The sequence below is a fragment of the Triticum aestivum genome, chromosome 5D, assembly GCF_018294505.1.
Source record: "Triticum aestivum cultivar Chinese Spring chromosome 5D, IWGSC CS RefSeq v2.1, whole genome shotgun sequence".
NCBI lineage: Eukaryota > Viridiplantae > Streptophyta > Magnoliopsida > Poales > Poaceae > Triticum > Triticum aestivum.
The window spans coordinates 487,057,376-487,063,163 of NC_057808.1; positions in this window are offsets into that span (position 1 = coordinate 487,057,376).

Below are 5,788 nucleotides of genomic sequence, written 5' to 3' on the forward strand. Positions count from 1 at the left end.
GTTTAAGATATGTTCCTAGAGAAAATTTAGTTGAAAGTTGATAGTAGCAATTATGCGGACTGGGTCCGTAAACTGAGGATTGTCCTCATTGCTGCACAGAAGGCTTATGTCCTTAATGCACCGCTCGGTGTGCTGAACCTCAAGCGTTGTTTGTGGATATTGCGAACATATGACATACACGTTTTGATGACTACGTGATAGTTCAGTGTGTGATGCTAACGGTTTAAAATTGTTGCACCAAAGACGGTTTTGAAACGTTGCAGAACATATGAGATGTTCCAAAGACTGAAATTGGGATTTCAGACTAGTGCCCACGTCAAGAGGTATGAGACCTCTGACAAGTTTCTTAAGCCTGCAAACTAAGGGAGAAAAGCTCAACCGTTGAGCATGTGCTCAGATTGTCTGAGTACTACAATCGCTTGAATCGAGTGGGAGTTAATCTTCCAGATGAGATAGTGATGGTTCTCCAAAGTCACTGCCACCAAGCTACTAGAGCTTCGTGATGAACTATAACATATCAGGGATAGACATGATGATCCTTGAGCAACTCACGATGTTTGACACCGCGAAAGTAGAAATCAAGTAGGAGCATCAATTGTTGATGGTTAGTAAAACCACTAGTTTCAAGAAGGGCAAGGGCAAGAAGGGATACTTCATGAAACGGCAAATCAGTTGCTGCTCCAGCGAAGAAACCCAAGGTTGAACCCAAACCCGAGACTAAGTGCTTCTGTAATGAGGGGAATGGTCACTGAAGCAGAACTACCCTAGATACTTGGTAGAAGGCAGGCAAGGTCGACAGAAGTATATTGGATATACATTATATTAATGTGTACTTTACTAGTACTCCTAGTAGCACCAGGGTATTAGATACCGGTTTGGTTGCTAAGTGTTGGTAACTCGAAATAAAAGGCTACGGAATAAACGGAGACTAGCTAAAGGTGAGATGATGATATGTGTTCGAAGTGTTTCCAAGGATGATGTGATCAAACATCGCATGCTCCCTCTACCATCGAGATCGGTGTTAAACCTAAATAATTGTTATTTGGTGTTTGCGTTGAGCATAGACATGATTGGATTATGTTTATCGCAATACGGTTATTCATTTAAGGAGAATAATGGTTACTCTGTCTATTTGAATAATACCTTCAATGGTCTTGCACCTAAAAATGAATGGTTTATTGAATCTCGATCGTAGTGATACACATGTTCATGCCAAAAGATACAAGATAGTAATGATAGTACCACATACTTGTGGCACTGCCACTTGAGTCATATTGGTATAAAACGCATGAAGAAGCTCCATGTTGATGGATCTTTGGACTCACTCGTTTTTGAAAAGATTGAGACATGCGAACCATGTCTATTAGTATATATGCATGAAGAAAGTCCATACAGATGGATCGTTTGGACTCACTTGATTTTGAATCACTTGAGACATGCAAATCATACCACATGGGCAAGATGACTGAAAGGCCTCGTTTTCAGTAAGATGGAACAAGAAAGCAACTTGTTGGAAGTAATACATTTTGATGTGTGCAATCCAATGAGTGCTGAGGCATGCAGTGGATATCGTTATGTTCTTGCTTCATAGATGATTTGAGTAGATGCTGAGTATATTTTACTTGATGAAACACAAGTCTGAATTATTGAAAGGTTCAAGTAATTTCAGAGTGAAGTTGAAGATCGTCGTGACAAGAGGATAAAATGTCTGTGATATGATCATAGAGATGAATATCTGAGTTACGAGTTTGGCACACAATTAAGAAATTGTGGAAATTGTTTCACGACTAATACCGCTTGGAACACCATAGTGTGATGGTGTGTCCGAACATCATAACTGCACCCTATTGGATATGGTGCATACCATGATGTCTCTTATCGAATTACAGTATCGTTTATGGGTTAGGAATTAGAGACAACCGCATTCACTTTAAATAGGGCACCACGCAATTCCGTTGAGACGACACCGTATGAACTATGGTTTAGAGAAACCTAAGCTGTCGTTTCTTAAAAGTTTGGGGCACGCTTATGTGAAAAAGTTTCGGGCTGATAAGCTCGAACCCAAAGCGGATAAATGCATCTTCATAGAATACCCTAAACAGTTGGGTATACCTCCTATTTCAGATCTGGAAGCAAAAGCGATTGTTTCTAGAAACGGGTCCTTTCTCGAGGAAAAGTTTCTCTTGAAAGAATTGAGTGGGAGGATGGTGGAGACTTGATGAGGTTATTGAACCATGACTTCAACTAGTGTGTAGCAGGGCACAGGAAGTTGTTCCTGTGGCACCTACACCAATTGAAGTGGAAGCTTATGATAGTGATCATGAAACTTCGGATCAAGTCACTACCAAACCTCGTAGGACGACAAGGATGCATGCTACTTCAGAGGGGTACGTGATCCTGTCTTGGAAGTCATGTTGCTAGACAACAATGAACCTACGAGCTATGGAGAAGCGATGATGGGCCCGGATTTCGACGAATGGCTTGAGGCCATAAAATCCGAGAGAGGATCCATGTATAAAAACAAAGTGTAGACTTTGGAAGAACTACTTGATGGTCGTAAGGCTGTTGGGTGCAGATGGATTTTAAAAGGAAGACAGACAATGATGGTAAGTGTCACCATTAAGAAAGCTCGACTTGTCGTTAAGATGTTTTCCGACAAGTTCAAGGAGTTGACTGCGATGAGACTTTCTCACTCGTAGCGATGCTAAGAGTCTGTTGGAATTATATTAGCAGTTACTGCATTATTTATGAAATCTTGCAGATAGGATGTCAAAACATTGTTTCCTCGACGATTTTCTTGAGGAAAGGTTGTATGTGATACAACCAGAAGGTTTTGTCAATCCTAAAAGATGCTAACAAGTATGCAAAGCTCCAGCAATCCTTCTAAGGATTGGAGTAAGCATCTCGGAGTTGGAATGTACGCTTTGATGAGATGATCAAAGATTTTGGGTTTATACAAAGTTTATGAGAAACTTGTATTTCCAAAGAAGTGAGTGGGAGCACTATAGAATTTCTGATGAGTATATGTTGTTGACATATTGTTGATCAGAAATGATGTAGAATTTCTGGAAAACATACAGGGTTATTTGAAAAGTGTTTTTCAATGCAAAACCTGAATTAAGCTACTTGAACATTGAGCATCAAGATCTATAAGGATAGATCAAAAATGCTTAATAGTACTTTCAAATGAATGCATACCGTCACAGGATTTTGAAGGAGTTCAAAATAGATCAGCAAAGAAGGAGTTCTTGGCTGTGTTACAAGGTGTGAGTATTGAGTAAGACTCAAGACCTGACCACGGTAGAAGAAAGAGAAAGGACGAAGGTCGTCGCCTATGCTTTAGACGTAGGCTCTACAGTATGCTATGCTGTGTACCGCACCTGAAGTGTACCTTGCCATGAGTCAGTCAAGGGGTACAAGAGTGATCCAGGAATGGATCACATGATAGCGGTCGAACTTATCCTTAGTAACTAGTGGACTAAGGAATTTTCTCGATTATGGAGGTGGTGAAAGAGTTCATCGTAAAGGGTTGCATCGATGCAAACTTTGACACTATCCGGATGACTCTGAGTAGTAAACCGGATTCGTCTAGTAGAGCAGTTATTTGGAATAGCTCCAAGTAGCGCGTGGTAGCTGCATCTACAAGATGACATAGAGATTTGTAAAGCACACACAGATCTGAAAGGTTCAGACCCGTTGACTAGTAACCTCTCTCACAAGCGAGATATGAACAAACCCCATGGGTGTTGGATTCATTACAATCACATAGTGATGTGAACTAGATTATTGACTCCAGTGCAAGTGGGAGACTGTTGGAAATATGCCCTAGAGGCAATAATAAAATGGTTATTATTGTATTTCCTTGTTCATGATAATTGTCTATTGTTCATGCTATAATTGTATTAACTGGAAACCGTAATACATGTGTGAATACATAGACCACAACATGTCCCTAGTAAGCCTCTAGTAGACTAGCTCGTTGATCAATAGATAGTTATGGTTTCCTGACCATGGACATTGGATGTCATTGATAACGGGATCACATCATTAGGAGAATGATGTGATGGACAAGACCCAATCCTAAGCATAGCACAAGATTGTGTAGTTCGTTTGCTAAGAGCTTTTCTAATGTCAAGTATCGTTTCCTTAGACCATGAGATTGTGCAACTCCCGGATACCGTAGGAATGCTTTGGGTGTACCAAACGTCACAACGTAACTGGGTGTCTATAAAGGTGCACTACAGGTATCTCCAAAAGTGTCTGTTGGGTTGGCACGAATCGAGACTGGGATTTGTCACTCCGTATGACGGAGAGGTATCTCTGGACCCACTCGGTAATGCATCATCATAATGAGCTCAATGTGACTAAGGAGTTAGCCACGGGATCATGCGTTACGGAACGAGTAAAGAGACTTGCCGGTAACAAGATTGAACGAGGTATTGGGATACCGACGATCGAATCTCGGGCAAGCAACATGCCGATAGACAAAGGGAATTGTATACAGGATTGATTGAATCCCCGACATCGTGGTTCATCCGATGAGATCATCGTGGAACATGTGGGAGCCAATATGGGTATCCAGATCCTGCTATTGGTTATTGGCCAGAGAGGTGTCTCGGTCATGTCTGCATGGTTCCCAAACCCGTAGGGTCTACACACTTAAGGTTCGGTGACGCCAGAGTTGTTATGGAAAATAGTATGTGGTTACCGAAGGTTGTTCGGCATCCCGGATGAGATCCCGGACATCACGAGGAGTTCCGGAATGGTCCGGCGGTGAAGATCGATATATTGGACGAAGGGTATTGGAGTCCGGAAGTGTTCCGGGGGTACCAGGCTATGGCCAGCATGACCGAAAGGTGTTTCGGGAGCCCCGGCAAGTGTTGGAGGGCCTCATGGGCCAAAGGGGAATGGGCAAACCAGCCCACGAAGGGGTGGTGCGCCCCCACACCCTTTCCCACGTTACTTGGGGAGGTGGGTCGCCTCCACCTGGCTTGGGAGGCAAGCCTCCACCTGCTTGGCTTGGGGGGCAAGTCTCCCTAGGATTTTCCCTAGGGAGATCCAATCTGCTTGGCTGCCGCCCCCTAGGGGAAACCCTAGGGCGCCTCCCCTCTCCCCTTGCCCCTATATATAGTGGAGGGGTGGGAGGGCAGTTGCACCTCTTCCCTGGCGCAGCCCTCCCTCCTCATACACCTCCTCCTCCGTAGTGCTTAGCGAAGCTCTGCCGGAGAACCACGAGCTCCATTGCCACCACGCCGTCATGCTGCTGGAGTTCTCCCTCAACTTCTCCTCTCCCCTTGCTAGATCAAGAAGGAGGAGACGTCCCCGGGCTGTACGTGTGTTGAACGCGGAGGCGCCGTCCGTTCGGCGCTAGATCGGATCTTCCGCGATTTGAATCGCTGCGAGTACGACTCTATCAACCGCGTTCTTGTAACGCTTCCGCTTAGCGATCTTCAAGGGTATGAAGATGCACTCCCTCTCTCTCGTTGCTAGCATCTCCTAGATTGGTCTTGGTGACACGTAGGAAAATTTTGAATTATTGCTACGTTACCCAACATTAAGATCATATATTTCTTCAACAGGCGGTAAGTTAAGACCAGGTATTTCTTCAATAGGAGGTAAATTCTTAACATCTTCAGCTTTAATACCCTTTTCTTTCATAGATTTCTTTGCCTCTTGCATATCTTCAGGACTGAGAAATAGAACACACCTCTTCTTCGGAGTTGTCTTAGGAATAGGCTCAGGAATTGGCTCAGGAAGTGTCCAATTATTTTCATTGGTCAACATATTA